Below are 17,287 nucleotides of genomic sequence, written 5' to 3' on the forward strand. Positions count from 1 at the left end.
GGTTCATTTAGTAAGCACAAAAGTGCCGTGGAGCTGATCAACCAGTTCCAATGGAAGACACTGCAAGAGGCATAATAATAATAATAATAATGTTATTGTCATTCAGCCATTACAGCAATAGACAATGTCATATACATACTAAAATACAATTAATAGTTTGAAAGAAACAACAAGTTTGTTGTTAACATTAATTGTATTTTAGTATGTATATGATGTTGTCTATTGCTGTAATGGCCGAATGACAATAAAATTATTATTATTATTATTATTGCCACATGTAAAGTGAATGATTGAAGTTTAAAGGGTTGTTTGATTGTTTCCGGGGCCATCAAGAACAGCTACAGTGAGAGAGAGATTTGTTAAGTGAGTAAATAAGTAATTAAGTGAAATTTGATGGATTGTTTGATTGTGTATGGGTCCCTTAAGACACGTTTTGGAATATACGTATTTAAGAGACATCAATTAGCTAGAAATTTATGCATTCATACAGTGAGATGCTTTTGTGAGCTGAGTTCGTCATAAGATTACAGATGATAAATTGTCTTATATCATAGAATGGGTGGAGGACTAGCCAGTCATGAATTGTTTGTTTGAATAATTGTTCAGGTAATTCTTGAACAGATTGAGGAAGATTATTAAATAATTTGTACCCCATGATTTCATAGCTGTTGAGTGACTTTGACAATCTGTGGTAAGGAATACAGATGCACCTATCCCTTCTTGTATTGAGGCTATGTACATTTTCTCTGGTTTTTCTTTCTGGGAATTTCTTCTTCATATAAATTAGAACATAGTATATGTACAAGTTTATAACAGTCATGATTTTCTGTTCACAGAACAATGGTATACAGTGTGCCTTATATGCACAACCAGTAATTATCCTAATAGATTTTTTTGTAGTATTAATATGTCATGTACACAGCTAGAGTTCCCCCACGAAATAATTCCATATGTTATTATACTTTGAAAGAATGAAAAATAGGATGTTCTAACATATTTTTCAGGAACATAAGTCGCCTTAACAGGTAACTCTTGACAACTTACCACTAATACCGGGTGATCAAAAAGTCAGTATAAATTTGAAAACTTAATAAACCACGGAATAATGTAGATAGAGAGGTAAAAATTGACACACATGCTTGGAATGACATGGGGTTTTATTAGAACAAAAAAAAAAAAGTATTGCTAGACACGTGAAAGATCTCTTGCGCACGTCGTTTGGTGATGATCGTGTGCTCATCCATCACTTTCGTCATGCTTGGCCTCCCAGGTCCACAGACCTCAGTTCGTGCAATTATTGGCTTTGGGGTTACCTGAAGTCGCAAGTGTATCGTGATTGACCAACATCTCTAGGGATGCTGAAAGACAACATCCGACGCCAATGCCTCACCATAACTCCGGACATGCTTTATAGTGCTGTTCACAATATTAGTCCTCGACTACAGTTATTGTTGAGGAATGATGGTGGACATATTGAGCATTTCCTGTAAAGAACATCATATTTGCTCTGTCTTACTTTATGCTAATTATTGCTATTCTGATCAGATGAAGCGCCATCTGTCAGACATTTTTTGAACGTTTGTATTTTTTTGGTTCTAATAAAACCCCATGTCATTCCAAGCAAGTGTGTCAATTTCTATCTCTCTATCTACATTATTCCGTGATTTATTCAGTTTTCAAATTTATACTGACTTTTTGTACATGTTGACCCCAAGATAATTTATCATTTATGTATACCCCCAAAAATTTGACATAACTTGGATCATCTGACAGAAGCTTATCTCTAAGACTACAAACCATCTGCTGTGTTTTGTTTTCATTCAGCAGGAATCCATTTGCCTTGAACCAATAGGATGTTTGATCAATTGTCTTTGCTGCACAAGTTTTAAGGCTATTGAAATCATCACTATCATGAAGAAATGTTGTATCATCTGCATAGAACACAATGGTGGCAGATCGTTTATCATTATTAGGAACAAAAAGGGGCCCAGTACAGATCCCTGCGGAACACCTACCTTGACTTGTTGTATACCCGACATTCCTTTCCCTACACAAACAACTTGCCTACGATTCTGAAGATATGATTTTATTAATTTAAGGCTGTTATGTCTAATGCCATAGAATTCCAGTTATTCTAGGAGTGGCTTATGCTTTACACAGTCGAAAGCTTTGCATAGATCACAAAATGTGAGTTGAGCATAGCCCTTATCCTCAAACACCTGATGTAAGTATTTGACTACAAAGTTTATAGCATCCACAGTAGACAACTTTTTCCTAAAACCATATTGGGATTCACTAATTATTCGTATTTTTTTTAAAAATAAGCAGGTAGCTGTTGGTAAATTACACATTCCAGTATTTTAGAAAAAGCTGGGACTACGGAGATTGGTCTGTAACTGGAAGGTGAGTCTGTATCTCCCTTTCTATATATTGGAACTACCCTAGCCACTTCGAGTTCTTCGGGAAAATATCCATCAGATATACATTTATTTATACAGAACGTTAAGGGGTGCACAATATAATCTATTACTTTCTTTAGTATATTACAGGATATGTCATATATATCTACACTTTCTAAAGATTTCAACCTTTTTACAGTGCTTAAGACAAGACTAGGTGAGACCTAGGAGAACATAAATGTGCCTGTGTCTGTTGGTATTCTGCAAACATTTTTAGAAAGTAACTCTGACGAACTGATATCAGGTTTGATTATAGTATTTCCTACATCTTCAACAGATTTAATAAATAAATCATTGAATTTTTGGGGTCTTATATTAATTTTTTGCTTCTTACATCTTTAGCAACAACATTTATTAATTTCCATGCAGCTTTGCACTTATTTGTGGAATTATCAATGGTGTTGAAATTATGTGCTTTTTTGGCTTCCACAATGGCTTTTTTATACTCATTCCTGCATTTTATATAGGCTAATCTGGCATGTTCTGTTTTCTGATTGCTACATATATTGTGCAACACCATAACTTAGTTTTTCATATTTGATAATCGTTTAGTGTACGATAGATTTTGTCTGTTTGTAAAGCCTTTGTCAGTTAATTTGCATGTCTTTATGGGGATGTTGTCTTTAAATTGCATCAGAACTGTTTTAAAAAAATTTCTCAAATAATAGTTTCCCTGACAAATCAGCACTAAGACTATAACTTGTGTCACCATGACATTAGTTGAACCAGTCTCTCTCAGCAAGGGACTTACAGAGCTGACAATTTTGTCATCTGTGACACGTCTGGTGATTATAACTTTTGGGACAGGCTTAGGAATATTACTCTTATCAATACAGAACCTACTTGTATAGTTTAAAGATACAGAGTCATGATCTGAAAATGGAAACACTGTAACATCACATGATTCTTCTGTAGTTTTAAAGTTGACAAAAATATTGTCAAGACATGCTTTATCTCTTGTGGGCCTGTTATTGATTGAGTGCAAATTGCACTGTCTCAGAAGGTTTTTCAACTCAGTCACAGTATGTTTATGTGTTGTTATATCAAAATCTGCATTCAGATCTCCACCAATTACTATGTCATAATGTAACCATCTGGTCCCTCTTAGTACATCTAACAGCATGTCCAATTTTTCTAGAAATACATTGATGATACCCTTAGGTGACCTGTAAAGGGATACTATTACTAACTTAAAACTGTCCGTAACTACACCAGTGGCTTCAAAGTTCTATTCCTCACATAAATAATCTAGGTCCAACTTAACAATGGAGCAGCTGAATGACTGGTTAATATATATTGCCACACCACTTCTTATATGAAATTTTCTACAGTAACTATTTGCTACATTATAGTTATCAAGTTTGACAACTGAAAGTACACTCTCAGACAGAAAATATCAAATTTTTTATCTAGTGCAAAACTGTTTACAATAAATTCTGTATCTATAAGTCCTTGAACATTGAGATAGCAAATTTTAAGATCATAATTGTTGTTTATTTTAGATTGAACGTTTTGGTGAGGTGTTATGAAATTTGTTACACTAGTTATCTCGTGGGCTTCTTCATCTTGCTGCCTTCCACTAAAAAATCATTTAAACAGAGAGGAGGTGCTGTTTTCCGTCTACCCGTAACACCTGATGCTCCTTCTCCTGCTGCAGTTCTCTTTTCTCCTTTTAGAGGCACTGTAGTTACTGTTGCTGGTGAAACTTCTGCTGTTACTGCTACTGTTACTTCCTTTTCCAGTGCTGCTACTGATAATGCCACTGGTGACTGTGACACTTTACATGTTTGCACAGATGTAATTTTTTCATCATAGAGTGTATCTGCAGATGTTTCTTCCTCATATGCTGTTGGTGCACTTTTCTTTTCTGTTGTCGTTGGCAGAAAACCTGTTGCAGGTAGTGCTATTTTTACATAGGCATCCACTCCTACTGTCTTTATCACCTGGAGAATTTCTTTGGCCAGCACTTTATTGCCTAGGTTGTTTCTGTGTAGTCCATGTCTAGAAAAATGCTCTCTTACTGAACTCGTTGCTTCAATGAAAGTTGTGTGCACAAAACCGCTACAAATCTTCCTGAATTTCTGATTTGTTGCGAAGATTTCTCTGTTTACACACGAGTCTTCTGTTAAGTCGTGTCTGTAGGGAATGTTTACAACAAATACCTCTGCCTGTGCCGGCCGGAGTGGCTGAGCGGTTCTAGGCGCTACAGTCTGGAACCGCGCGACCGCTACGGTTGCAGTTTCGAATCCTGCCTCAGGAATGGATGTGTGTGACATCCTTAGGTTAGTTAGGTTTAACTAGTTCTATTTTATAAGTTCTAGGGGACTGATGACCACAGCAGTAAAGTCCCATAGTGCTCAGAGCCATTTGAACCATTTTTGAACCTTCGCCTGTGAAATTTTTCCTAGCGATTCTTTAAGTGTTCTTACAGCAAGGCTGTAAGCAAGGTTTTTATAGACATCGTTTCCTGCTCCGATTATGACACAGTTGACATCGCTTTTCACGGCTCTTTCACAGTTTTTCAGCACTTCCCGTAGAGGAGCACCAGGTTTCGAAATTCCAGTCACTTTATATTCGGACTGCATTATCAGACATGATTGTAGCCAGTCCCTTACCATGACTCGTCGATGATATGTTTATTTCTTCCTTCTTCTTCACTGTTTCCTTTTTTGTCTCGTATTCAGTTTTATTACAAGTTGCTCTCACACGATTTTTTCGTTTAATAGTATTTGATGGTAAGAACGTGTTTCTGCTGGCACTTTTTTGTTCAACAGATCTTTCTGAGCAGTTACCTGTTACACTGAGATTTTCTGTCCGTGATGAACTGTCTGCATTTAGAAAATCGTATTTATTCATTAGTGGAACATGAAAAACATTGGCATTTAAGACAGGTCGAGAGATTTTCTTACGCCTAATATATACACACTCTCATTTGCCTATCTGTGGGAAGGTCCATATAGTCGATCAAACTTTTCAGCATTTCTGCATATTGTCTAACTTTGCTGTTCTTCCCTCACACTTATTTTGAGTCCAGCGTTGCACATTTCAAATGCAGTTTCAAGACCGTTGCACTCAGTTCCACAGTCACATGTAGGCCTATAGTGACCGAGATTTGCTTCCACGAAACAACAAGAATGATACAATTTATGTGCCAGTACACATATTTTAACACCTTTTATCACTTTTTTTGCACATAGCATACAATTCACTGATGGTAATTTACCGATATTCTCGGAGCGATTTGCACTACATCCATATGCGCCGCCATCTTGCTTACTTACACCTGCTCTAGTAGAGTAGCTCTACGAACCTCTTCCATTTCTTTCTGTCAAGTGCATTATTTGTCAATTCGGTAATGATGTTCATCCTGGCTGTGTTCCCCAGTCTGTTTTCCATCATTCTTGCTATATGGCCTAGCAGTTCAACCTTCTCTTCTTTAGAACTTCAAAGATGTTATGGTGTTTCTACAATTTTCTCAATTTCTGATTTTTTCTTATCCTCCATTCCACATTATTTTCATCATATACCAGTTCAAAATTTTTCTTCCTCTTTCTTTCTAAATACCAATGCTTCATGTCCATATAATGTTACCAGTATAGTAGTCAATTGGTATGAGCAGATTTTTGAAGTCAGTGCTATGTTATATTTTGTTAAAGATTTTGATGAAACTAAAAAAAAAAAAAATGTTTTGTTCACTTTTGCTAGATAGGCATCTATTTCCATATCTGTTCTGTTGTTTTACTAAAAAGACTCCCTAAGTTCCTGAAGCAGTCAATTCTCTTGAAAGTGAATCAATCCATCTACAGCCAAAGGTGCATCAATATGGATTTTCTTACTTATGAGCAGATATTCTGTCTTTTCGTAACTAACACATAATCCTGTTTCCTAAGCCATTCTGTAATAATTTTGTGCCAGTCTGATTAACTCTGTTTTGGAAGAGCTTATTAATGCTAAATTATCTGCGTAGGTAAGTCTAGTAATGTTCACCTTCTGCATCTGGATCCCTTGAGGTTTAGTTTCACTAAATTCTTTATCCATCTTCTCGTACACAATGTTAAGTAAGATAGGTGAAATAGCATCCCCTTGTCTCAGTCCAGTGTACACACTAAAGTTTACAGTTTCTCCTACAGGTGTCTTTATAAGACAAAGTTTCTTCTATAAACATTTTAACTGATTTGATTAGCATTGATGGTATTTCAAATTCTCTCATTATATTTAGGAGTGGGTGTTGGTGTATGCTAGTGTAATAATATGTGGACATCTCCACTGAATTACCATGCCTTCTCAGTTATTTGTAATAATAATTGTTGTTGTTGTTGTTGTTGTTGTAGTCAGTCCAAAGCTCTATCCTGTGCAAGCCTCTTCATCTCTGAATAAATACTGAATACTGCAACTTGTAATCATCTGAATTTGCCTACTACATTCATTTCTTGGTCTCCCTATACAATTTTTATCCCACACTCTTCCCTCTAATACTAAATTATTGATCCCTTGACATCTAGAATGTGTCCTATCAATCAGTGTCTTCTTCTAGCCAGATTGTCCCACAAATTTTTCCCCCAATTCTATTCAGTATCTCCTCATCAGTTATTTGATATACCCACCCAATTTTCAGTGTTTTCTGTAGCACTACATTTGAAAAGCTTCTATTCTCTTCTTGTCTAATCTGTATAGCGTCCATGTTTGATTTTCATACTTGGCTACAATCCACACAAATATTTTCAGAAATATTTCCTAAAACTAAAATCTATATTCAATGTTAAAAAATTTCTCTTCTTCAGAAATAGTTTTCTTGGCATTGCCAGTCCACATTTTATATCCTTTCTACTTTGGTTGTCATCAGTTATTTGGCTTCCTCAATAACAAAACTCATCTACTACATTTCATTATTCTTGTTTTGCTTTTGATCATTTTCATATTACATCCTCCTTTCAGGACACTTTACATTCAGTTCAACAGTTTCTTCAAGTCCTTTGCTGTCTTTGACAGAATTAAATAGCATTGGTAAATGTCAAAGTTTTCTTTTCTTCTCCCTGAACTTTAATTCCTACTATAAATTTTTATTTTTTTCTCTATTGCTTGCTCAATGTACAGATTAAATAACATCACTTCACTTCCTTCTGAACTACTGTTTCCCTTTCACATTCCTGAACTCCGTTTCTGTAAAAGCTGTAAATAGCCTTCCTCTCCTTGTATTTTACCCCATCTACATTCAGAACTTCAAGGAGATTATTCCACTCAACATTTGCCAAAAGCTTTCTGTAAGTCTACAAATGCTATTCATGTAGATTTGCCTTTCCTTAACCTACCTCCTAAGATAAATAGTAGGGTCAGTATTGCCCTGTATCTTCCTACATTTCTCTGGAATCCAAACAGATCTTCACCGAGGTTGGCTTCTACCAGTTTTTCCATTCCTCTGTAAAGAATTCATTTTCAAATTTTGCAAATATTACTTTATAAACCCATAGTCCAATAATACTCACACCTATCAGCACCTGCTTCCTTTGGAATTGGAATTATTACAGTCTTTTAGCACTCTGAGGCTATTCTTAGAATGAATAAATGATGTAAGTTGGATTTATTTCTGAGGAAACCATTTTGGTAGATAGCAATGCGTTTTACAGTTATTGGTATCAGGCTCATTAATAGGCACATTGATAGGATATTATGAGTGACATCCAGTAAAGCAACTCCTCTGTTGGTACTCCACACAAGGGGATCATTCTACATACATATAGGACATATAATTGCTGTTTTCCAGTCTGCAAGTATAGTTTTTGTCTTCCACATTGTTTCTATTAAATACTTTCAGTACAAACTTTAGTAGCTTTGCAAAATATTTGAGCGTGGGTGGCTTTGTGTAATGTGTTAATCAAAGAAAGTGCGTGCTTAACTTGTCTGAGAGAAAGTTTAATTGATGGCTGATTTAACAAGATGGCAAGCATTTGTGCTGATGTATCACCATGCATGTCTAACAAAAGAGTGTTTTTATTACAATTTGTCTCTCTGTATCTTAAGTTTCCACAGTATTGAAATTACAATCAAGGAGAAAAACATAGTAGCACTGGCAGTTTGGTCTACATCTACCTCCACACACTGCAAAGCACAATGAGCTGCACGACAAAGGGTATCTCTCAAAGTACCAGTTATTAGGGTTTCTTCCTGTTCCATTCACATTTGGTGCACAGGATGAATGATTGTTTGAATGCCTCTACGTGTGCAGTAATTATTGTTACCTCATCCTCATGATCTCTATGTGCACGATACATAGGGGGTTGTAGTATATTCCTAGTCATCATTTAAACCTGATTCTCAAAACATTCTTGGGATAGTTTACATCTCTCTTCAAGAGTCTTCCAGTTCAGTTCCTTCAGTATCTCTGTGAGACTCCCCCACAGATCAAACAAATCTGTGACCATTCGTACTGCCTTTCTCTGTACATTCGTACTGCCTTTCTCTGTATAGATTCAATATCACCTGTTAGTCCTATGTGGTACGGGTCCGATACACCTGAGCAATATTCTAGAACTGGTTGCATGAGTGATTTGTAAGCAATCTCCTTTGTAGACTGATTGCACTTCCCCGGTGTTCTACAAATAAACTGAAATCTACTGTCTGCTTTACCCATAAATGAACCTATAATATCATTCCATTTCAATCACTACAAAGTGTGACACACAGGTGTTTCCATGAGTTGGCTGATACCAACAGTCACTTATTGATATTACAGTCTTATGATACCACATTTTTTTTCTTTTTGTGAAGTGCACAATTTTACATTTCTTAACATTTTACGCAAGTTACCAATCTTTGCATCAATTTGAAATCTTATCAAGATCTGACTGTTTATTTATGCAGCTTCTTTCAGGCAGTACTTCATCACAGATAACTGCATCAGCTGTAAAAAGTCTGATGTTAATATTGTCTGCAAGGTCATTGATATACAGCATGAAGAGCGAGGTTTCCAGTACATTTCCCTGGCACACACAGAACGTTACTTCTACATCTGATGATGTCTCTCTAGCCAAGATAACATGCTGCGTCCTCCCTGCCAAAACCTCCTCAATCCAGTCACAAATTTCACTTGATGCTCCATTAAATCGTAGTTTTGGCAATAAGCAAAGACGTGTACCGAGTCAATTGGTTTTCAGAAATCAAGAAACACTGCATCTATCTGACTGTCTTGATCCAAGGCTTTCAGTACATAATGTGAGAAAAGTGCAAGTTGGGTTTCACATGATTAATATATATGGAATCCATGCTTGTTGGCATTGAGGAGGTCATTCTGTTCAAGATAACTAATCATGTTTGAGATTAGAATATAATCTAAGATTCTACAAGAAATTGGTGTCAAGGATGTTGGACATTAGTTTTGTGCATTACTTCTACTACCCTTCTAGTAGATTTTTTTCAAGAACGGGGCAAGCTTTCCTGTTCAAGGGATCTAATGACAGATATAGTCAGAAGAGGGTTTAAGTAAGGCGCAAAGTCAGTATAGAATCTGGTAGGGATTTCATTGGGCCCTGGAGTTACCAAAATGGTAGAGCCATTTTGTCTTTCCCAGACATGTATTGTGCAGGAAGAGGTTAAGAAGGAAATACCATATATATAGATGATGTGACTTACCAAACAAAAGCGCTGGCACGTCGATAGACACACAAACAAACACAAACATACACACAAAATTCAAGCTTTCGCAACAAACTGTTGCCTCATCAGGAAAGAGGGAAGGAGAGGGAAAGACGAAAGGATGTGGGTTTTAAGGGAGAGGGTAAGGAGTCATTCCAATCCCGAGAGCGGAAAGACTTACCTTAGGGGGAAAAAAGGACGGGTATACACTCGCGCACACACACATATCCATCCACACATATACAGACACAAGCAGACATATTGGTCTTTAAATATGTCTGTTTGTGTCTGTATATGTGTGGATGGATATGTGTGTGTGTGCGAGTGTATACCCGTCCTTTTTTCCCCCTAACGTAAGTCTTCCCGCTCCCGGGATTGGAATGACTCCTTACCCTCTCCCTTAAAACCCACATCCTTTCGTGTTTCCCTCTCCTTCCCTCTTTCCTGATGAGGCAACAGTTTGTTGCGAAAGCTTGAATTTTGTGTGTATGTTTGTGTTTGTTTGTGTGTCTATCGACGTGCCAGCGCTTTCGTTTGGTAAGTCACATCATCTTTGTTTTTAGATATATTTTTCCCACGTGGAATGTTTCCCTCTATATATATATATATAAAATAGAAGGAAACATTCCACGTGGGAAAAATATATCTAAAAACACAGATGATGTGACTTACCGAACGAAAGTGATGGCAGGTCGATAGACACACAAACAAACACAAACATACACATGAAATTCAAGCTTTCGCAACAAACTGTTGCCTCATCAGGAAAGAGGGAAGGAGAGGGAAACACGAAAGGATGTGAGTTTTAAGGGAGAGGGTAAGGAGTCATTCCAGTCCCGGGAGGGGTAAGACTTACCTTAGGGGGAAAAAAAGGGGTATACACTCGCGCGCGCGCGCGCGCGCGCGCCACACACACACACACACACACACACACACACACACACACACACACACTCGCGCGCGCGCGCCCACACACACACACACACACACACACACACACACACACACACACACACACACACACACACATCCATCCGCACATACACAGACACAAGCAGACATTTGTAAAGGCAAAGAGTTTGGGCAGAGATGTCAGTCGAGCCGGAAGTACAGGGGCAAAGATGTTGTTGAAAGACAGGTGAGGTATGAGCGGCGGCAAATTGAAATTAGCGGAGATTGAGGCCTGGCAGGTAACGAGAAGAGAGGATATACTGAAGGGCAAGTTCCCATCTCCGGAGTTCTGACAGGTTGGTGTTAGTGGGAAGTATCCAGATAACCCGGGCGGTGTAACACTGTGCCAAGATGTGCTGGCCGTGTACCAAGGCATGTTTAGCCACAGGGTGATCCTCATTACCAACAAACACTCTCTGCCTGTGTCCATTCATGCGAATGGACAGTTTGTTGCTGGTCATTCCCACATAGAAAGCTTCACAGTGTAGGCAGGTCAGTTGGTAAACCACGTGGGTGCTTTCACACGTGGCTCTGCCTTTGATCGTGTACACCTTCCGGGCTACAGGACTGGAGTAGGTGGTGGTGGGAGGGTGCATGGGGCAGGTTTTACACCGGGGGCGGTTACAAGGGTAGGAGCCAGAGGGTAGGGAAGGTGGTTTGGGGATTTCTTAGGGATGAACTAAGAGGTTACGAAGGTTAGGTGGACGGCGGAAAGACACTCTTGGTGGTGTGGGGAGGATTTCATGAAGGATGGATCTCATTTCAGAGCAGGATTTGAGGAAGTCGTATCCCTGCTGGAGAGCCACATTCAGAGTCTGATCCAGTCGCGGAAAGTATCCTGTCACAAGTGGGGCACTTTTGGGGTTCTTCTGTGGGAGGTTCTGGGTTTGAGGAGATGAGGAAGTGGCTCTGGTTATTTGCTTCTGTACCAGGTCGGGAGGGTAGTTGCGGGATGCGAAAGCTGTTTTCAAGTTGTTGGTGTAATGGTTCAGGGATTCCGGACTGAAGCAGATTCGTTTGCCACGAAGACCTAGGCTGTAGGGAAGGGACCGTTTGATGTGGAATGGGTGGCAGCTGTCATAATGGAGGTACTGTTGCTTGTTGGTGGGTTTGATGTGGACGGACGTGTGAAGCTGGCCATTGGACAGGTGGAGGTCAACGTCAAGGAAAGTGGCATGGGATTTTGAGTAGGACCAGGTGAATCTGATGGAACCAAAGGAATTGAGGTTGGAGAGGAAATTCTGGAGTTCTTCTTCACTGTGAGTCCAGATCATAACGATGTCATCAATAAATCTGTACCAAACTTTGGGTTGGCAGGCCTGGGTAACCAAGAAGGCTTCCTCTAAGCGACCCATGAATAGGTTGGCGTACGAGGGGGCCATCCTGGTGCCCTTGGCTGTTCCCTTTAATTGTTGGTATGTCTGGCCTTCGAAAGTGAAGAAGTTGTGGGTCAGGATGAAGCTGGCTAAGGTAATGAGGAAAGAGGTTTTTGGTAGGTTGGCAGGTGATCGGCGTGAAAGGAAGTGCTCCATCACAGCGAGGCCCTGGACGTGCGGAATATTTGTGTATAAGGAAGCGGCATCAATGGTTACAAGGATGGTTTCCGGGGGTAACAGACTGGGTAGGCATTCCAGGTGTTCGAGAAAGTGGTTGGTGTCTTTGATAAAGGATGGGAGACTGCATGTAATGGGTTGAAGGTGTTGATCTATGTAGGCAGAGATACGTTCTGTGGGGGCTTGGTAGCCAGCTACAATGGGACGGCCGAGATGATTGGGTTTGTGAATTTTAGGAAGAAGATAGAAAGTAGGGGTGTGGGGTGTTGGTGGGGTCAGGAGGTTGATGGAGTCAGGTGAGAGATTTTGTAGGGGGTCTAAGGTTCTGAGGATTCCTTGATGCTCCGCCTGGACATCAGGAATGGGATTACCTTGGCAAACTTTGTATGTGGTGTTGTCTGAAAGCTGACGCAGTCCCTCGGCCACATACTCCCGACGATCAAGTACCACGGTTGTGGAACCCTTGTCCGCCGGAAGAATGACGATGGATCGGTCAGCCTTCAGATCACGGATAGCCTGGGCTTCAGCAGTGGTGATGTTGGGAGTAGGATTAAGGTTTTTTAAGGGGGATTGAGAGGCAAGGCTGGAAGTCAGAAATTCCTGGAAAGTTTGGAGAGGGTGATTTTGAGGAAGAGGAGGTGAGTCCCGCTGTGACTGAGGACGGAACTGTTCCAGGCAGGGTTCAATCTGTATAGTGTCTTGGGGAGTTGGACCATTAGGAGTAGGATTAGGATCATTTTTCTTCGTGGCAAAGTGATATTTCCAGCAGAGAGTACGGGTGTAGGACAGTAATTCTTTGACAAGGGCTGTTTGGTTGAATCTGGGAGTGGGGCTGAAGGTGAGAACCAGCCAAACAGCCCTTGTCAAAGATTTACTGTCCTACACCCGTACTCTCTGCTGGAAATATCACTTTGCCGCAAAGAAGAATGATCCTAATCCTACTCCTAATGGTCCAACTCCCCAAGACACTATCCAAATTGAACCCTGCCTGGAACAGTTCCGTCCTCCGTCACAGTGGGACCCACCTCCTCTTCCTCAAAATCACCCTCTTCAAACTTTCCTGGAATTTCTGACTTCCAGCCTTGCCTCTCAATCCTTCTTAAAAAACCTTAATCTTACTCCCAACATCACCACTGCTGAAGCCCAGGCTATCCGTGATCTGAGGGCTGACCGATCCATCGTCATTCTTCCGGCGGACAAGGGTTCCACAACTGTGGTACTTGATCGTCGGGAGTATGTGGCTGAGGGACTGCATCAGCTTTCAGACAACACTACATACAAAGTTTGCCAAGGTAATCCCATTCCTGATGTCCAGGCGGAGCTTCAAGGAATCCTCAGAACCTTAGGCCCCCTACAAAACCTTTCACCTGACTCCATCAACCTCCTGACCCCACCAACACCCCGCACCCCTACCTTCTACCTTCTTCCTAAAATTCAAAAACCCAATCATCCCGGCCGTCCCATTGTAGCTGGCTACCAAGCCCCCACAGAACGTATCTCCGCCTACATAGATCAACACCTTCAACCCATTACATGCAGTCTCCCATCCTTCATTAAAGACACCAACCACTTTCTCGAACGCCTGGAATCCCTACCCAGTCTGTTACCCCCGGAAACGATCCTTGTAACCATTGATGCCACTTCCTTATACACAAATATTCCGCACGTCCAGGGCCTCGCTGCGATGGAGCACTTCCTTTCACGCCGATCACCTGCCAACCTACCAAAAACCTCTTTCCTCATTACCTAAGCCAGCTTCATCCTGACCCACAACTTCTTCATTTTCGAAGGCCAGACATACCAACAATTAAAGGGAACAGCCATGGGCACCAGGATGGCCCCCTCGTACGCCAACCTATTCATGGGTCACTTAGAGGAAGCCTTCTTGGTTACCCAAGCCTGCCAACCCAAAGTTTGGTACAGATTTATTGATGACATCTTTATGATCTGGACTCACAGTGAAGAAGAACTCCAGAATTTCCTCTCCAACGTCAACTCCTTTGGTTCCATCAGATTCACCTGGTCCTACTCAAAATCCCATGCCACTTTCCTTGACGTTGACCTCCACCTGTCCAATGGCCAGCTTCACATGTCCGTCCACATCAAACCCACCAACAAGCAACAGTACCTCCATTATGACAGCTGCCACCCATTCCACATCAAACGGTCCCTTCCCTACAGCCTAGGTCTTCGTGGCAAACGAATCTGCTCCAGTCCGGAATCCCTGAACCATTACACCAACAACTTGAAAACAGCTTTCGCATCCCGTAACTACCCTCCCGACCTGGTACAGAAGCAAATAACCAGAGCCACTTCCTCATCTCCACAAACCCAGAACCTCCCACAGAAGAACCCCAAAAGTGCCCCACTTGTGACAGGATACTTTCCGGGACTGGATCAGACTCTGAATGTGGCTCTCCAGCAGGGATACGACTTCCTCAAATCCTGCCCTGAAATGAGATCCATCCTTCATGAAATCCTCCCCACTCCACCAAGAGTGTCTTTCCGCCGTCCACCTAACCTTCGTAACCTCTTAGTTCATCCCTAAGAAATCCCCAAACCACCTTCCCTACCCTCTGGCTCCTACCCTTGTAACCGCCCCCGGTGTAAAACCTGTCCCATGCACCATCCCACCACCACCTACTCCAGTCCCGTAACCTGGAAGGTGTACACGATCAAAGGTAGAGCCACGTGTGAAAGCACCGACGTGATTTACCAACTGACCTGCCTACACTGTGAAGCTTTCTATGTGGGAATGACCAGCAACAAACTGTCCATTCGCATGAATGGACACAGGCAGAGAGTGTTTGTTGGTAATGAGGATCACCCTGTGGCTAAACATGCCTTGGTGCACGGCCAGCACATCTTGGCACAGTGTTACACCGTCCGGGTTATCTGGATACTTCCCACTAACACCAACCTGTCAGAACTCCGGAGATGGGAACTTGCCCTTCAGTATATCCTCTCTTCTCGTTATCCGCCAGGCCCCAATCTCCGCTAATTTCAATTTGCCGCCGCTCATACCTCACCTGTCTTTCAACATCTTTGCCTCTGTACTTCCGGCTCGACTGACATCTCTGCCCAAACTCTTTGCCTTTACAAATGTCTGCTTGTGTCTGTGTATGTGCGGATGGATATGTGTGTGTGTGTGTGTGTGTGCGCGCGCGAGTGTATACCCCATTCTTTCCCCCTAAGGTTAGTCTTTCCCCTCCCGGGATTGGAATGACTCCTTACCCTCTCCCTTTAAACCCACATCCTTTCGTCTTTCCCTCTCCTTCCCTCTTTCCTGATGAGGCAACAGTTTGTTGTGAAAGCTTGAATTTTGTGTGTATTTTTGTGTTTGTTTGTGTGTCTATCGACCTGCCAGCGCTTTCGTTTGGTAAGTCACATCATCTTTGTTTTTAGATATATTTTTCCCACTCGGAATGTTCCCCTATATATATATATATATATATATATATATATATATATATATATATATATATATATATATATATATATAGGGGAACATTCCGAGTGGGAATATATATATATATATATATATATATATGCGCGCTGAAGTTCTCTGATTCTTCCATGGACAGTCTCTTCAATTTCCCGCAATATGGAAATTTAATGAATGGGTACACAGTAGAAGGAGAATAAATTTTCACATACTTGTGTCTTTTTCAATGTGATGGCAAAGTAACTCTGCTATTAAAAATCAGACTGTCCATTGGGAGAAAGTTGACAGAGTGATCAGATTCTAAGCATTGTTTTTCCTTTACCAGCTTTTCATGGGTCTATTTCTCTCTCAATTTCAACCATATCCTGGACCAACATGTTTTCTTTTTCTCATTTATACATTGTGCTAAAACCAATGCAAGAAAGGCTCTGTTTGCATTGGTAGCAATTTCCACTAGTGTCAAAGTATTTCACAATGCGAACAGTGTCTGCTTCAAAAGTGAGGCTAACTTGGCAAACTTCGTTGGTATGTTTGCAGGGTTATTTGACAGACCCGTAGATGCAAAAGAGCAAATTTGACAAACAAGTTTGATTGTTTACGGTGCATTTAGCAAACAAACACAATGGCGAAGGAAGTAGTTGTTGGTAAGGGCTTAATTCATTAAATGTCATGATCAGTTTTCATTGTTTAGAAGGGCCAAAAGAGTAACCTGTCACTTTCCCAAAAATGATGTTTTACAACTCAAGTAACACAAGACAATAACAATTACAGTTATGAATTACACATATGCCAGAGCACTTAAACGACTTTAAGAAAACTTCAAGCAAAGGCAACAATAGTAAATAAATGTTTAAAACTTTGGTATTAATTAATCTGTGAAAAATTATTCAGATTTTTCAATTCATAAATTAGGAAGTTCAAGAGAAATAAAGATCTTCCAGTGAACATGTCAGAGACAAACAGGCACAAGAGCAAGTGCTGGATAGTTTGTCGCTCTCTGCACACTCAAAGATCGGCCGGCCCCAAGGAGAATCTGTCTTGCCATACACGTTTTTGTTCTTCTTGCCTGCTCCTTAATGTAAGGGAATTCCCAATTTTCAAAACCAAATTTCCACCAGATGCTTGGCTCCTATAGGACAGATCATGTTCTGTCAGTTGTTGACTCTTTGAGTCTAGCTCACCATACATGGAGTCTAGATACATTACCGAACCTGCAAAGCAATATTATTTACGCAGTCTTTTACTAGGGG

The sequence above is a fragment of the Schistocerca nitens genome, chromosome 5, assembly GCF_023898315.1.
Source record: "Schistocerca nitens isolate TAMUIC-IGC-003100 chromosome 5, iqSchNite1.1, whole genome shotgun sequence".
NCBI classification, from domain to species: domain Eukaryota; kingdom Metazoa; phylum Arthropoda; class Insecta; order Orthoptera; family Acrididae; genus Schistocerca; species Schistocerca nitens.